General features: G+C 39.4%; 1 protein-coding gene and 1 long non-coding RNA gene across 4 annotated transcripts in view; one reads left to right on the forward strand and one right to left on the reverse strand.

The window, feature by feature from the left end:
* Positions 1 to 18,528, forward strand: part of SLAIN1 (SLAIN motif family member 1) — a 67,978-nt gene that overhangs the window by 19,250 nt on the left and 30,200 nt on the right. The window contains exon 1 of one of the 3 annotated variants that reach the window (XM_082365967.1): positions 17,056 to 18,131. The exons of the other annotated variants lie outside the window; for them this stretch is intronic. The gene's annotated coding sequence lies outside the window, so the exon portion shown is untranslated. Of the gene's footprint in view, positions 1 to 17,055; positions 18,132 to 18,528 lie in introns of those variants that run through there. 3 annotated transcript variants of the gene reach the window in all.
* The window catches only part of LOC309615953, a 76,286-nt gene continuing 66,989 nt past the window's right edge, over positions 9,232 to 18,528 (reverse strand). The window contains exon 3 of the long non-coding RNA XR_014237171.1: positions 9,232 to 17,062. This is a non-coding gene — a long non-coding RNA (uncharacterized lncRNA). The remainder of the gene's footprint in view (positions 17,063 to 18,528) is intronic.

Below are 18,528 nucleotides of genomic sequence, written 5' to 3' on the forward strand. Positions count from 1 at the left end.
GTGTGTGTGTGTGTGTGTGTGTGTGTGTGTGTGTGTGTGTGTTTGTTAGACAGTGGGCACTTCCAGCCTGGAAACTTTAGCTCTGCAAAATTTCATGCATTATTTCTTTGTAATCACCCCTCTCCTCCAGTTTTCTCTATTCTTTCTTTCTAGGTACTCCTTTTAGTCAGATGCTGAATTTCCTGGATTGATGTTCAGATTTTATATTTTTCTCTTCTTTTGTTTATTCTTGATTTTTTTTGAACATTCTGCTTTCTTGGAGATTAAAAAACTCGTCTGCTAAACTCTTTGGCTGCATATTTATTAAGTACCTGCTATGTGTCAGGGAACCACTGTAGGTAACGAGGATCCAGCAGTAACCAAAACAGATGTTAAGTCCCTGCCCTCACTGAGTTTACCATGTAGTTTGCAAACTTTCACTTAATCCTTCTGTTTTTTGTAAGATACCCTTGTATGTGTGAGGTATCTTAAATCTAGAAGCTTTCTGCTTCAGTTTAAGTGATGAAATCTGTCTTTGATAAAGCAGGAGAGGAGCAGCTGCTTGGGCTGGGGAGGGAGCCCGAGGGCTTTGGTACTCTTCCCGTAGACTTTGCAGCAGTCATCTTGTGTTTGTTTCACCACAGAACTCCCTACCCTCTGTGGTACCTGCACCATCAGTTCCAGAGCTTTTCCAGGTCTTTGTTCACTTATCCCTCACTGTGGACCCTCAGAGCAGAGAATATCGAAACCCAACTGGGTCCATCACCTAATGTTTATCTGTTTTTTCATTTCTAAATAAAATGACTCTTCTTAGTCTGATAGTATCTCCTCTCCTATTCGATATTCCATGTAGGTTTAGAAGACTTGAGTTAGCTGTCATTCTAGTGTGGTTTTGTAGAAATGAGAGAAGAAATCATACTTAGTCCTCCATATCGAAGAATTCTTACTGGATTCCAGTTAAGGGATTCTTTGTCAGTGACAGCTAATTAACTGGTATCAGTTAATTACAGTTTTAACTTAAACTTTATTCATTATATAGCATAAATGTTTAATTGGAATAATGTGTGTCACGTATTTTAGAAGTTTCAAGTAACTCCCTAATAAAGCATTTTCTTTTTGTTTAGACTTCATTTCTCTTGAACAATCAGTATCTTCAAGTAACAAGCATCACTGAGCATTTTCTTTGAGACCAGGGTTATATCTTCATTTGAATATAAATTGCCCAAGGACAGGGACTTTGTTGATCACACCAGCTACAGAAGGGAACCTGACTTGTATTAGACACTGTTGCTAAAATAAATGAATTTTTGTTTAATTCTGTATGAACCCAGTGTCACAATTACTACTGTTATAATTTCAGTTTTGCTTTTGAATATTTCAAGATGGGGTGAAGTCTTTGCACCACTTTCCTTACCAGCCATCTCCTTCTTTCAGAAGAAAGACTGGCGTCACTTGAAGTATCAACTTGCAGCATCGCTTTTCCATTCACAAGCATGTTTACTTTAAAATAATTGGTTTTTACTTACCTCACTGCATTTTGTTGCAAAATAGATTAGTGGTTGTACATTCTTCTCCCAGCCATTCCCCCACCCCAGAACTGTTCAGTAAGACCATCCGCTGCCATGAAAAGGAGCAGTTAGAGATGAGCTTTGAAGAAAGGTAAAGTTATCCTCTCTGTCTCTCTTTCTCTGTCTCTTTCTCTCTCTCTCACTCTTTTACCAAGGGATAGGTAAATGTTCTTTAACGTTAGCCTGCAACTTCAGATAAGATGCTGCTTATTAGAGAACAAGTATTTTAGATATTTGGTTTTTATTTCCTGATCCTGATGTTTTTGGGAAGAAAATTACTCAACAATTAAAGATGAATTCCCTGAGAACATGTGAAGAGGGGCCATAGTTAAGAGGAGCCAAAGTCTATCTAGTGGGTGGACCTTATGTCCCCTTGGGTCCCTTGGTCTTACATCTCTTCTTTCTCATTCCCTCTTGTACCCTAGGAACTTAGCCTGTGCTGTTTTCTTGGTTGCAAATTAGCTGTCTTCTCTGCTTAAGGCCCACACATCACCAGGAACACATCTGAGTAAGGGTTTGTCAACCTCTGTTTCTGCAGGTACACAGGGTACCATTTCTCCTAGAATTGTCTCTTAATTGTGTAGTTGCTAACGAGCTCATTTGGATTATAACTTCTTGAAGGGCCTCTCTTCTTGTTGCCTACCTTCTCGATTTGGGAGGGTCCTCTAATAACCTTCATTCATATCTGACAACTTTGTGACCCTGGTTCTAGATTACAAAACTTGGTAAATTATGGGAGAATATATGGGAAGTGTTCAAGTCTTGCCTTGAGGTGTGAGAACAGGCTTATTAAAATCCTGCCCTTTGAAGAAGGTTTGTTTTTCTGAAGAGAATGATGGAAAAGAAATGTTTTATATGATTTAATTTTATAGGGAGTGAGCACCCACATTATGACTGCTTGTAAGATATTGCTAAAAGAAAAGCTTTGTTGTCACAGCTATAATTTTGCTAATTGGTTAAGTGCACTCAAAATACAATAGGATAATTATTTTTGGTGTAGGGTATATATATTACAGATGATCAATATGTATCCAATACTCTTAAATTCTCATAGGGAATATAGATTGACTTTAATTAAAATATTGACTAATATTTTAACTGAATATTAATTAAATTAATTGCAACTTTATTGTGGCTCCTGAAACTTATTTTTCCCTTTTCCAAACTGGTCTTAATATTCAAATTGTATAATTTGTAAAGTCTTATGTATCAAGTAGTCAGCACAGGCAAGTTACTTAAGCTTTCTCAGCCTCTTCTACATTTATGTTTATTTTATAGACTTGCTGTAAGGGGTTAAATAAAGATGTTTGTGAAGGAGACATAATAAAGGCTTAAATATTCAGCCTCTAAATATTCAGTCTCTTTCCTAATATATTGGAATCACATAAATGGCTTTTTTGGATAATGTACAGAAAGTTATGTTAAAAGTAAAATAACTAATTGCTGAAAGTTAAATCTTTCAATACTTCTAAATCTACAATCTATTGGTATAAAATTAAGAAAACCTAAAATGATATTTCCTCTTTTTCTTGGTTGGTGTTCCCTTTTCGAAAATGCTCCTAACAATGTTTGTTATGTTCCATTTGGAAGCACCCTGTTTTGTGAACGTCTTTTAATTTAATTTTTAACATGTGTGTCCCTTTTTTGTCACAGAGATTAAGCATCTGAGGCTAGGGGGACCTGTACCTCAGTTTCCTTTTGAATTGCCAGTGCTTACTAAGTTTTCAAACATGTTTTAAGCTCTGAATGGTTGGTTTCTGTGATGTATTAATTTGAGTACATTTAAATTCCTTAGAGCAAAGAAACTAATTGAACATTTGGTGTTGTAAGTGGCATCCGGTTAGCCAAAGCCACACACACAAAAATTATGTAGTCACGTTCATTACAGTGTTAGCTGTGAGGGTAGAGATTTGAGTCTGTTTTGTTCCCTGCTGTCACCCGCCCAGTGCCTGGAACAGCGCTGTCACCTGGTAGGTGTTAAATGCTGATAGTTGAATGAATGAATTTGGGGGAAGGGTTTCTGATCTAGTGCCTCAGCCCTCCTTGACTCTGTGGTTAAGAGCACGTCACTTGTTTCCAATGTCTTGCTTATAAGTGGGGACGTTTAACAGATTTCACAGGGCTGTTACAAAGATTTCAGGAAATGTCGAATGTGAAATTAGTTTGAAAAATGTGAAGTGCCATGTAAATATATGGACACATTCCTAATACGCAGTTATTTATTCAGAGACTGAACCAAAAAAATACAGGGAATCCTCTTAGTTTGGCTATTTATAGAAAACGAAGAGTATTTTTTTCTTTGGTGGGGGGTGGGTCTGTTTTCTCTCCCTATAAATAAAGATACTTGGTAGAGTTAGGGATCTCAAATTGAAGTTTTATGAGTGTAGTTTATTCAAGAATAGTAGAAAATTCAAGAGGACCTCTGTGATCTATTCCTTTTCTCCTGCTTCTTCTCGGATCTATATGTATTAATATTTCATTTCTGACATGCTTTTCTTTCTTCTTCCCCACTTCCTCCACCCCTTTAGAATGTAAATAACAAATACCTGTAGAACTTTCATGGGTAGCATTAACTCACATGATATCCTAAATTGGAATAAGGCTAATCTAGAGTCTTTTGTTAAGTCCATGTCATGAGGCTGGGATGTTAGATAACCAAATAATGATCTAAAAGCTTATCTAAGTAATTTGAAACACCCAATATGCGGCTCAGTTAATTTGGGGCCAGTTAATAAAAGCTTATCTTGCCTTAAGATTCTTGAATGTCCATAACTATTGAATCAGGACAGGTCACATTTGAGGAGTGTGGGTATAGTTTGCACCAATAGTGTAACTCTGCACACTTAGCTATCTTGGGTCATGTTTCCCTGGGACCATCTCTCATTTCCTCTGGGATTATATACTAAGCAAATGTGAATAGCTATTACCTCTTAGCTGAGTTTTTCTCTTATCTTCATATGACACCAGTTCCCATTCTTGTCTCAGTTGTTATGATGGAGTGTTTCTCTCTAAATTTAGCCAATGGAGAAGAAAGTTGTCGACTAACCCAGGGCTCTGAAGGTGGCCTTTTTCATTTGCAAAAGCCACACAGATTGAACTGAGATATTAAGAAGCTTATCGAGTGTCTTGTCTCCTGGAGCCTGCCCAGCCTCTCCTTGCGGGGCCCAAGATGCTATCTCCGCCAGCTCGTGTTTCCAGTCTTGAGGTGCTCTGTCACATTTGGAACACAAAATTAAAACTTAGTCTGTGCGGTTCACTTTAGGTAAGCTCTGTAAAGGATTCCCTTTCTCATTGGAAAAGTAATCTGGAATCACACTGAAATTTTAGTGCAGAAACAGGGTTTCTTGACATTTGCTATTATCTCTGTGCGCTGGGAGTTGAAGATGCATCACATCTGCGTGCTTCCATCACATCCTTGCTTTGCTCTTAGGCTCCGAGTAGCATCAGTGTATTTGCTTCATTATTAGGAATGATGTTGAGTACAGTAAGTAACAAACAATTAGGGATTGTGTTCCCATGAAATTCACAGTTTCTATACCATTATATCCAGCAACATAGATATGTATTTGCCAGATATTCCTAAACAATTGTCCTTTCCTTTCTTTTGCCAATTATGCATGTGTTTCTATTTGTTTTTTTGTTTTTGTTTTGCATTTCCACCATGATTAGAAAGGTGTTTATCAAAATAAGCAATAACTCATGACAGTGCATAATGTTTGTTATAATGAACACATAATTGACATGCTATTTTGTTACCCACCCCAATGAGAAGAAATGATAGAGATTCTCCCAAAGCAGTTGTTTCCTGCTTTCACACTACTCTGATGATTGATTACACTTGCCTTTATGGCAGTAAAATTTTATTTTGGTAGGTGCTCATACCTGTTTCTTGGGACCTCTACAAAACAGTCAATTTCTGCAAGAATTTGTAGACACCTTTCCTGAGACACTGGGCCTTGACCAGAGAGATGATTCAGATGCTAAACCATGAAGTAAATGTATTGAGCACTTGCTAGGTGCAGGCACAGTGCTAAGGACTAAGGGTACCGTGGCAAGATGAACTCAGCATCTGGCCTTTGGAGCAAGCAGCCTAGTACAGGGAACAGATGACACAGACGGCAGCTCTTGTTCTTTTTTCTTCCTTTCCCTTAAAACAAGCATGATGATGTTCATGGACCTGAGTCTGAGGGGTGTGGCCAGGAAATGCTTTCCTGAGGATGTGACATGTTGAAGAGTCAGCAAAAGTTCAGCAGGTAACTCTGTAGGAGAGGAGGGCAGGGGAGCAGCTCAGACCAGAGGAGCAGCGTGTGGAAAGGCCCTGAGATGGGATAAGACTCGTGAAGTGAGAGGAACTGGCAGACCACTGGCAGGGAGAAAACCTCAGCTGAGTGATTCTAAAGGAAACTAGAGTTAAGGACTCTGGACTTTCTCTTAAGATGGTTGGGAAACCTTTGAATAGTTTTAAGCAAAGGAGTGACATGACTTTGGACAGGAAAGCTATAGGGTGTTATCTGAAATGTCTTACAAGACTGACCCTTTTTTGAAATCTGGCAAAATTTGGAGAGTTGAAATAGTGATTTTAGAAATTCTTTGGGATGTTGCAGTTGGGCTTTAGCATTTTTTAGGATGATTCTTTAACTTAGACTTGGAAATGTTTTCTCCTGCTTCTCTCATTAATATCCTGAATTTCTTGCGTGACCTCCTATGAGAAGCAGTAGTTTAAAATGTGGCCAAACTTCATGGTGCTTAATTTACTCTGAAAATATAAGGCTTTGATAGTCTCATTTATTTATAATACATGGAGCTTTATACTTTTATATAATGACAAGTTTCATGTGTTTGAATTTTGGAGCTCTTGTCATGTTGTACTTGTGAGTTTAATATTTTTCCACTTGTAAGATTGTATTTCAGTGAACGGGGTGTGTGTGTAAAAGTATCGATCTTTTGAAATTCAGGTTTTAGTCATCTTGTGTGTGCCTGTGTATTCATATACATGTGTATATATGCACATGCAATGTAATCGTGTGTGATTTTCCATTTTCGTAGCATTTTTAGATAATGAAAGTGGGCTCAGGAAAAGGATACTCTAGCAGTAGGAGTTGCTGGCATGTGCTAAACATGATGACTGCAAGTGGTGGGGATGTCTAATCTTCAGGGTCAAACCAGATACCTATTTTTAAAGAAGGCAGAGAGGTCTGATTGAGAAGCAGAGCTCGAGGTGACTTCAGGTGTCCATATTAGACTGAGCCAGAGGGTGGGAGGAGTATTGGATGAACTTCGGAGGCCTTCCGCTTTCCACCCCTAGGATAGAGACCTCCTTCCTTTGTGCTCTTGGGATCTCAGCCACTCTGCTTCTGCATGTGCAGACACCTATGGGGAACTTGCTTATGAAATACTCCACCTGTTTACATACTGTCTGTTGTTAGTTTCCTTAGAGGCCTGTTGGGGTAATACCTATACTGGTGCAGAAGAAACTCACGCCAGTTACCTGTATTCAGATGAACTTATCCTTTATTCATAAATACGAACCAGCAACCAAGTCTCACTTGCTTTTTGAGAAAACTAATAGCATGAACAAAATAAACAGGTCAGCTGACTTTGTAGGAAAGAAGTATCTAGGGGATTAGAGAGCTCAGTGTGCTCAGATTCAAGAGAGTAATACAATTTTAAAACAAGAACAGATTGCTAGGAAGAGCAGTAGTCAAATTATTACTACTTTTAGTCATTTTTAATTTCTTGCAAGTACTGAAATAAAAATGGAGAGGGCTAAGAACCAAGCTGCTTATCTGAATTAGACAAAGGAATTGCCCCAAAAGAGAGAAAATTGAGAGAAGTTAGGGCACTTGAAGGACAGATCTGCAACCTCTAATCTTTAACAGTTTCAGAAGCTGGAACAGATAGTTTAGAGGAAAAAAGAATCAGTAAATAACGGAAGAAGATCTCTTTGAGCTGAAAAAAGACACGCCCTCAGCATGAACTGGGATAGATGAAAAGAGACCTACACCTAGACATCCTGGTTTAATTCAGATTTTCCAGGGTTTAGGAGAATATCCTAAAAATGTTCAAAGGAAGAAATAGGTTATCTACAACAGTAACAGACCTCAGATATTTCATAAGTAATATTGGATGCTAGATGGGCAATATTGCCTTTAAAGTTTTGAGGGGAAATTATTTTCAAACTGTAATTTTGTACCTAGGCAAATAATAAATTGTGGAGACAAGTGGGAGAGGTTTTTGGATCTGCAAAGATTTAGAAAATTTTACTTTATGCACCCTATTTTAATGGCAGGAAAAGTACCGGGAGAGAGATCCATGAGATCTAGAAACCCTAGGTCACCAAGATGACCTAGGAGAAACCAAGAAAGATAAAATAAGAAAATTAGTTGACTCTGAAGGCTTATGATGTCCTTCCCCTAGTTGTTGGGGTCTAGTGCCAGTTACTTTTCTTTGCTTTGGTCCTTTCACAATACTCAATTCTCCAGTTAATGGTACTTAACTACACCAAAACACTGAAAATGCCATGTTTATGTGGCTTGACATCCAGTGATCACCTTAAAGCTTGTCCGAAGCACAGCTATCGCACAGAACGAAAATACAATAAACCTTGACAGGGTCCAGATAGAACTGTCACACCGAGGTGGAAGGTAAGAGAGGGTGAGCATGCAGTAAATGTCTAACCTTTTCACCACGGGGAGTCAGGTACCAACAAGCTGGTGCTGGTTTGTCTACATAAAGTTGCACTTATATACGAATTATATAATTGTCCCCAAATTCCAAAGCAAAACTCCTGCCAAATGGATCTGGTTGTTATAACCTTTATGTATATTTGAATGTTCTTCTACATGCAGGTATTTTAATAAAATCATGGAAGTGGTTAGTTTTAGGGCCAAAAAAAGTTTTTGCTTCGTCAGAGCTCCGTTATTTATATTGATATGTTTACTTTCTACTACCACTCAAGACTAGTAGGTCAGAGGCCTTTTCTGCCACTGGAATGTAGGCCACATACATTGTGTCCCTTACTGGCAGAAGAGTACCCTAGCCCAGGAGATGCTAAATAGGAAGGATGGTTCAAATTCCGTTTCCATCACTCTTCTATTCAGGAGCTTCTAGTGCTTTCTATTAGCCTACTGGGCTTGGATTCTTAGCACACTGTACATGTTCAAGGGCAGGAAGACTCTCATTGGTTATCTAGTCTATCCTTAGTGTTCGCTGGGGGAACCCACTATATTCAAACGTGAGATCTTCTAGCCTATTTCTTCATAGAATTAGATTCTGTAGCATCTTCCTTATCTCATTATTGCTGTGTAGAACGTGGAAGTTGTTCCAGCCGGCTGTCACCACTTGCGTTGTGGCTGTAGTCTAACTTGAGAGCAGCCGTCTGCAATCCGCATGACAACATCGCATGGTTGACAGATTCTTAGGTCACTCTTTTCCCCTGTTCTTTGCAGGTTACATTATTACTTTCACATAGGCCCTCTTCTCACATTCTGTGGCCATTTTCACTGTCCTTAAATTTGATGTAAGCCGTAGCAGTCAAGCCTAAGGGAGAAATGACTTCTGTACAAGGGAATTTTGAAACATGCCTTTGAAGTCTAATTACTACTGAAGTTAGATTTATTTTTAATCTCCCCTATTAATTGCAGATGGGAAGTCTGATGACGATGGTGACTTGTGAAGTCGTAGAGATCACTCCAGTCCCGGATAACACTGGGTTTGGTCCATGTGTGCTTAAAGCTGGCAGCTTATCTTCAGTTTTGTACAGTGATTAAGTGGAAACAAGTTGACAATCCACAGAATTCCCCTTCCCAACTCTCATTTTCCAGCCTTACTTTTAGACCATTGTCCTGGTTAGAGAAGACCTGAGAAGGATCCAGTAGTAGCTGGGAGAGAAGAGCATTCGGCATGTGGTCTCGGGACTGGTTAGGGTCTGAGAAGTAAAAGAGGTCTAATGCCTTAATCATGATGATGAGATACTTTAACCAGCTAGATTACTTTAACTATGAAATTCAGATCAAGAATAATTATAAAACTCTGATCCCTATGGAATAAATGTTATCAAGTAACACTCCTTCGTGGTGAAATTTTGTAACTCTCATTCAACAAATATTAAACAGTTATCTGCCAATCATTGAGGTATACACCATCTTTTAGTTAACTTTCAAACCTAATATATTAAACTTAATCGTAATGTTGAAAGTGACTTTCTTGGTTAGCTCCAGGTATTATTTATATGTGTAAATGAATTGTTTTATTAGATGTTTTTTAAAGGTGGTTTGTAAGTCATGTTTTTATAAATTATTACATTTTGGATATAACTGGAAGTTTAAATACTGAGTATCTACAATCTTCTGGGATCATAGGTATATATGTATCATATCTATATAAAACATATAATTTTAAATCATTACATTTGTCATTGTAGGTTGAATGGACTGAACCTGTGGGAAAAGATTCAAATTAACTTAGTAGGTTTTTCTAGCTGTAATTTGAAGATTGAGAGACTTGGGGGTGATGACTAACTTACTCTGATTAAATAGCCCCTAAGAATACCAATTACACCAATTAAGGACCTCATCTACTAGTTCTTTAGCCTTTCTCCTTATATCAGTCCACTGGCATGTGCATAATAGTTGAATCCTCTTTACTTTCTGTATGTCTGGGAAAGAGCAGTATGATCACCTGTTTCAGAGTAGTAGAAGGACCTCCTAGATCCCATTTGCTTATTTATCAGGCCGGGGAGAGCTGTGCAGAAATTAATGCTGCTCAAGTTCACCCAGTAAAAATAGCGGATCAGATAAGCTGCAGGCCATATGTTACTACTTCAGGGGGCTGGCACGGGTTGGGGCCAAGTCAGCAGTACTTACTTCCTGTGAACTTAACTCCAGAAAACCTTCACCTCAGTCTGTGCAGTCAGTTTGTAAGAGTGAACCAATAAAATACTGTCTTTCCTAGGGTTCTTAGTTCCCTTGTTGAAGCTTAGTCCAAGCACTTCTGTAGGCTGTAGGTATGTAAAGCTGTAATATAATCACCTAGGAAGTTTATTCTGGAGAGGATGGTTTGTGAAATGGAGGTCTTCCTGCCCCGGTGGTTTGTGGGCTTAGAGCAAAATGCTGTGGTCTGGATACAACTTCCTGCCAATATAAGGAGAACAGAAAGTATTAAAAGAGCTGATGTCGCCTGTGCTTCGCTGATCCTAAACCACTCTGTACCTGGTGTTAGTGAAGGACCATGTAGTTGAATTCCTCTAATTGTTTGGCTTGGAACTGAGGCCTGCCTACCTGTTGTATAAAAGAAAGAATAAACGCGGAAAGATTGAATGATTGTTAATCTCTCCATGCTTCCTTTTCCTTTACTTTCCGGGACTCTGTGGTAAAGAACATCATTGTTTAAGACTCAGAGATATGACTTAGGAGCTTGTGGTTTGGAAGAAACCATATTTCTTAAAAATGTGTCATTTGGGACGTTTGTTTCCTCTGAGATAGTCTTTGGGTAAATAAGTGAGAACTGTTGACCTATCCTGGTCAAACTGTTGAAAGTTCAAGGTCCAGTACTTTGCTTCTGAGTTGCTAACAGCTGAGGAAAGATTAAGCCTGTGAAATTGTCTAGATGAGCTATAACGTAAAAAGCATGCCCATCGTTTTGAGAAGGCAGGTTAAACAGCCTGAGTATTGGGAAGAGTGGAAGAGTGGATCATTTCTGCACTCTCCTTTCTCCCACCCAGCTTCCAGAACATTTTCCCTCAGAATTTAGAAAACGTTTTTGCCCAACTTGCTGTAACTTTTCAGTAGTTTTCCTTAAAAAATGCTTTGTAGTTTGTGAATACATGGTGCAAATTTTGTCTTATACTCGCCACAGCCCTGCTTATTACCCTCTGACAAACATACCTTCTCTTCCGATGAGAACGCTGCAACACGAGGATGTTACGTTGATCTGCTCCAGATCTGAGAACCAGCTTGTGGCAGGATGGAGACCGGAACTCTGGTGTCCAATGTCTTTTTAGTCTTTTGTTGGTCTTTATTACAGTATGTTATGAAAAATGACAGTAAAGAAGAATGCTATTGGCTATCGTTGTTATGTCTTAACCCTTGATGTACCCTTGCAATAGAATTCTAATTCTGTGCATTTATCAGAGGGAATATTACAAAACCTGTATGTATAATAGTCCAAGGGTTGGCAAGTTATGGCCATACCTGGCCTTCTGCCTGTTCTTATATGGCCTCTTTCACATTTTTAAACGGTTGAAAAAACTTAAAAGAACAGTAATATTTCATGACGCATAATTTCTGTGATATTCAGCTCTTGGTATATATAAATAAAGTTTTGTTGGAGCATAGCCATATTCATTCATGTATGTATTGTCTGTGGTTGCTTTAATGATGTGATGGCAGAGTTGGTGGAGTTGAGTGGTGGCAGCAGAGACCATAGGACAGCAAAGCCTAAAATGTTTACTGCCTGGCCCTTTACAGAAAACGTTTGCCAACTCTTGTGTTGGCCTGTTGCTGTGATCTCTGACTTTCACAGGCATTGAATACAGCCACCTAGCCCTTCCAGACCCACATCTAACTCTTCTTACCAAGATCTTACCCTAGATCTCTAAAATTCCCCAGTGGCAAATAACCTTCAATCACTAGGGCTTTTTTCCCCTTACTTATTTATGACAAAGGTGGTGTCACTTTGACATTTCCATGAGTAATATGGCCACCACACTTCAACTATCTAAACCTAAACCAGTAGGACATAAATGCCCTTTAGAGAATCATAAAAAGGACACTTGCTAACATCTTCAAGTGTTTTGTTTAGGCTTGCCTGTTGAGATTAGTATTATCACGGAGATACGCTCTCCAGACTCACCTAGGTAATAACGTGTGCTTGTCTCAGTGGTGGGCCGGTCATTACTGTTAATACTTGCCAGGTTCTCTGTTCCAGCCTCTGCCTTCTCAGCATGTTTATTGCCTTCTAATCTACAGGTTAGAGCCCACAAAACCCACCTTCATCTCCCGCCACCTCTACTGATCCTCCCCGTACCCACTCTTAAATGTTCCTTCCTTAGGCCTCTTCTCTTTTCCCTCTTTACATTCTGCTTGGGTGATTTCACTCGTGCCTGCGGTTTCATCTAACACTTAATTGTTGACGTACCCTGATCTCTTTGTCTCTTGCCCTCTTTCCTGAATTCTGACTCCTTACTGGACACGAGCACATAGGCATGTCCTACAAGTATCTCGAATTTAATTCATTTTTTTCTTAAGCATGCTTATCTCATGTTTCCCGTCTTAGCAGACGGCGTCTGTGTCTTAGAATCCATGGTGTTAGCTTTGCCTTACTCCTTTTCTCCACTCCCTGTATTCATTGGCTCACCAGATATTTCCACTTCAGCTCAGATGTGGCTTAACATGTTCTCACCAAATGTTCTGCCAGTACTTCAGTTTGGTACCTCGTGGTGTCTCACCAGCTGCACTGTGAAGCCTCCTAACTGGTCTCCCAATCATCAATCTCTACCCAATTAGTCCCTCATCTGTATGTCGTCAGAAAATACATATCTGATCATGACTTTCTCCTTCTCAAAGTCAAGACAGTACTTGAAAATTAAAGCCTCTGCTACACATGACCATGCAGAAATGGATCCTCCCAAGCTCTCCAGCCCTAACTCTTCTCCACATATACCCTATGCTTCAGTCCTAACATCGGCCATCCCCTGAATATGCACTGCTTGTTCATGCCTCCATGACTTCACATGTGTTATCCAGAATGAATATGTAGAATGGCATTGTACCCTGGGAGGTAAGCTCCTCAACCTTCAAGGGCCATGTTAAACATCATGTCTTCTGGTGAAGTCTTTGGATTCCCTCAAAGTTGACCACTGTCCTCACTTTGCTCTGCGCGCACTTCATGGTGCTGTCATGGCACTTGTGCTCGTGTTACTTGCCTGTCTTCTGCACTACTGGTCTTTAGAAATTGAAGTGGGAAGGGCGGGAGAACAGTGTCCATATTTTACCCGGCTCAGTATCTGTAGCATCTGGCGCTGGAGAGCCACCATGGTGGGTGCCTACTCAAATGAAGAGAAAAATGAATTTTAGAAAAGCAGGTGGGAGCACAGGGGCCAGGCAGATTTCCCAGAATGACTGTGGGAATTGAGCAGGAAAAGAACTATGTGCTGTGTGTACCTATGGAAGAGATCGCTCCTGGAGACTGACCTTTACTTTTTTGGTATCTGTTGGTAAATGTTGAATAAGGGAATGACTCTGGGTGTGGTCTGTAAATGTTGGGTGTCTGAATTATTCTGGAGCACTAGACTCTTTTGTTTTTTTGGCTCAAGAGTACACAGGTAGTTGGCCAGTTCCTCAAAGCAGCTCCTGGGTTAGGGAATGATGGAGAATATACATTTAGGTAGCTGAGAAGAGCCACGAGCAAGGAGATACAAAAATATGACTTATGTAGAAGGCAGTTCTGTGAATTTTAGTAAAACAGAACTCAGATTTGCTGTTAATGAGTTTTCATCAGGCTTATTAAAAACTGCAGAAAGAAAACATTTCTAGGGCTGCTTTAGACTGATTTCTTCACACTGCTGGGATCATTCCAGCCTCGGGAGTGATGCGCCAGATCACCTGCTTTGTGAGAGAGACAAGTAACAGGATGTGGGAAATTAGTGAGCCATGGTCTCTGCAAACTGCAGTTTTGACTTTTAGAGTCTTGTTCTTGGATGAGAAAGAAAAAAAAAAAGATGGGAGAAGTAGAGTACGGCTTGTTTTTAGGATAACTTCCCATGCCTTAGCCTGTTCAGGGTGCTCTGTAACAGAATACCACAGACTGGGTGGCTTATACATGGCAGAAATTTATTGCATACAGTTCTGGAGGCCGGACGTCCGAGATCAGGTGCCAGCACGGTCTCGTGAGGGCCCTCTCCAGGTTGCAGATTCCTCCCTGTATCTTCACGTGGCAGATCTCTCTGGAGCCTCTTTATAAGACGCTGCTCCCATTCAGGGCTCCACCCTCAGGACTTAAGCACCTCCCAAAGGCCCCACCTACTAATACTGTCATCTTTGGGGTTTAGCGTTTCAACATACGAATGTTAGGGGGACACAAAATATCAGACCATAGCACCTGGTTAGAACTGTGTCTGTACTGATAGAAGCCACTAGAAAGAGTAAGAGTCCAGCCCTCCAGGACTCACTCACCCAACTCAAACCAACTCGGATGCTACGCTGATAGTGGGGTGTATAGAAATTCCACTAAACACACTTTCAGCTGTTTTGTATATGGTTTCTTTGATTTTAAGAAATGTTGGCATCTCAAGAATTTGAGGAAGCTTTGTAGCCTTCTTGCATGGTTTACCGCCAACTAGTGTTCCTAGTTCCTGGTTCCACAGTCCTTCACTTTAACTGTGCATTGTAGGAACTAGCTCATCTAGGCTGAAGCCTGTTTAATCCAGATGCGTCAATTACTCCGCACGGGACCTGGCCGTTAGTGATATAAAATCATTTAGCTCGAAACCAGAAGATTCACACACATAAAGTTCAACAATTTAGCGGTTACTGGGAAGTATTCACGAAGTGCTCCTACAGGTATATTTCTTCACTGGGCCTCAAGCTGGGCTGAAATGTCTAGACTCACCTTTGTCTTCAAAGATATACTAAATTGTAGTTATATTAAGTTTAAGAAATTTGGCAAAATCATTTAGATGTCAAGGTAGGAATGGTAGAATGGTTTGAAATAGGGGAGAATTAGCGAACCTGCCAAGATTTTGACCACATTCAACATTTATCGATTATATACTATGTACCAGACATTGTACTGGGTACTCAACTGGCTCTGTCTATAACAAGGGGAAAGTGTGAAAATGATTATTTCCAGAATAGAGTGTTGCTTTATTTTGAACTCTTTTAGGTAGATGCAGTACTGTCCTTTTGAGGATTATCACTAAGATTTACATATTAAATCAGTTACTCTTTTTCCTTTTATGTGAATTAAGCCATACTGCATTCTTAAATTAGATTTTGATTATATGCATGGATATATATATTCAACAAAAATTTGCATATTTACTATATATACTATGAGTGTAGGCAAAGATGATCAAGGCATGGTAGGAGTGTCATGGTTTCTGGGAACTTTTTTGTTAGGAATAATTTTTAGTGTGGAAAATTTTAAAAATTTAGATTCTTTCTTAAACCTATCCCATTACCTATCCTTTATGATTTTTCTTGATATTACCATCACTGGAACATTTATCAAATTGATTTTTGCAGGGGGTTTATACTTTGCCTAATGATATACAAAAAATAGCTTCACAGATATAGTGTGATTTATTTTTTAAGTTAGACAACTTTGAAGGTGTACAAAAAAAATAACCTAGTAGACCATTGGACACTCAAACTAGTTTCTTGCAGAAAGTTGAGGTATCTGTCCACAACTTAGTACTTTGTCACATTTATTTCAATAGAAAATGCTTATTAGACAGAAGGTGGCAAAGTTGAAAGTTTAACCAATACCAATTGTATTCTTAACAAGGAGGCTTTAGAAACACTCTAGATGTGGGCAGTGAGGTATAGGGCAGTGGATAAGGGTCCTAGCGAGGTGATCTGGAGTACCTGAGGTCTAGTATTTGATGAAAAGCCACTGTGCTACTTTAGAAAGGAAGAGAGCAACACAGTTAAAATAATCAAGGACCAACACAAGCTTGGTAGCGACGCTCAGAGCAAGCTTTCTGAGGGCAGTGTTGGTGGCCGGAACTTGGCTGAGGAATAGATTGCGATAACCTAGTGAGAGGTGGCGAGGTCTTGATGAAGGAAGTGGCAGTAGGACCGCAGAGAGCGTGCAGACAGAAGTGTTCTGGGAGAGAGTTTAACTTAGGTATTTGGGAATGAAAGCCTTGCCAAGTATGATACGTTTGATCCAAGTTGGAGAAGCCCTTGACTTACCGAGAGAACTTTGGAGGAGGAGGATAGGAAAACTTAGCTGCTCAGAAGTTCATCACCCATTTTCTCCTTTATCAAAAGTTGTCTTGCTCCTTTCTTAGGGTCATTTTGATCATCATCAAGCCTCTCAAAAAAATTTGACATCCTCGTGTATACGGAAAATCCATTAAATTAATTAATTGGAAAAAACAAAATTGCCCTATGAAAAGTTCTTTTTGTTTGTTTTTATTCTCTACGAAAATGCTTCCTGTTACAGTTGTTACAGTTGTTACAATTCTTCAGCGACACAGTGAAGAATAACTAGGATGCGATGGCTTCCGCTCCCCTCCCCCCTCCTCCTCCACCACAACCTCGGGCCCTAATATAACATCGTTCTTTTGTTAGCTTGCCTCTGCAAAAATTCTCCTCCCTCTTCTTAAAAAGCCTCCATGCCAAAGCACAATGCAGAGCATTCTTCTTGCAATAGATGCTAATTGTGTTCTTCGCTGGGATCTTGCTGTCACAGCCACAATCGCTGTGCCATTGTGCTGGGAGGCCCGGGTCACAGTACTTATTGTGCAGAGTAATGAATGCTGGTTAGTTGTGATGCGTTGTCGCCTGCATCTGTGGGTGAGAACACGCAGTCACTGTAATTTGCCTGGCGAGTGATCGTATTGGTGTAACATAACATCAACTGTTAAGCAAGTTAGCTGTCACAAAGAACTATGGGTTTTTTTTGTTTTTTAATACAGAATTTTTAATGAGAAACTGAGTTATAGAGATTGAAGATGTGAGAAGAGCTACCTAGTGTGTGTTGCATATTAACCCCTACTTCTCAGTGTGTTTTGGGATCAGGTTTACAATATCTGATGGTTTAGGGAAGGGAGTGCCAGCTCTGCTCGTCTCTGCTCTGGCACAGATTGGGAATTGCATGTTGGATAAGTGACGTGACTGGTGTCAACTAGGAACGAGGCTTCCTGGCAGTGACCCCTTCGTGAAACTTGCGGATTCTGAAAGCAGAATCCCTGTGAATGTAGTTTCCTCAGCTAGTTCTTCCATCTGCATAAGGAAAAGGTATTTTCTTCTGTAGTTGTTTGAATGGGATGGTGCAGTTTCTCAAGAATTCTTGCTGAAGTAACAGGAAGCATTTGCTCTTATAAATAACCGTGGTGCTATTATGCAAGGACCTTACCAGTCTCAGGATTCGACCTTGTTACTTTTTTGCCTGCCCACAGCCTACAGTTTCTTCCTCTCCAACCCCACTGCCCATTTTTGAATACTTTTTAGCTATTTGCTCATTAGCATCTCTCATTAAAAGTGTCCTGGGAGTGCATTTCAAAGCAGTTCTTTTTATACTTGTTTCTTCAAGTTTTGTCAAATTTCCAGCAAATATAATGAAGTTATTGCTCAAAGTGAAACTTAACCTAATTTATACTTTTCATCTATTCCCTCATGTTCTGCTTTAGCACGTGTCTAAGTGATTGCTTTTTAGAAAAGTGGATTTTGACTAGCACAGTAATTTGTATGTCATGAAGAGAGAGGAAGTGATTTTAGGTGTGACTTAAGTTTTTTTTTTTACAATTTAGGGTCTTTTTATGATCCCAAGATCCAAGGGGCTGGTAATTATGGAGGAGGGAAATATGTTAATTAGGACAGGAGAGATAATGTGCAATTAGATCATCTGCCGATGCAGGTAAAATTCCTTTTTGTTCCTTATTTTACAGTATTAAATTAATAATAGGTATAATCCTACCATTAAAAGTTACATAAATACACATGTTCAATGCAGAAAATTTGGAAAATATTTTTTATAAAGAAAAAAATCCAGCAGATTATCAATTACCTCTATGCCTGCCACCTGAAATAACTATCACTAAGTTTTGGTGTATGTATACCCTTCTGTGATTTTTGTAGATCATTTTTCCACAAAACTTGTTTTGGACTCAAGCAGAGATGCGGTAGATGCAGTAGTCATTTTAAGTTTCTTCCATAATCCAAGAACAAATTTCCATAATAATTTTTTGATCAACATTTATTAATATTAAATCAGTTGAAAATAAACCTTAGGAAAAAAAATAGGACTCTGAACA

Source organism: Balaenoptera borealis, assembly GCF_965194805.1.
Source record: "Balaenoptera borealis genome assembly, chromosome: 18".
Lineage (NCBI taxonomy): Eukaryota > Metazoa > Chordata > Mammalia > Artiodactyla > Balaenopteridae > Balaenoptera > Balaenoptera borealis.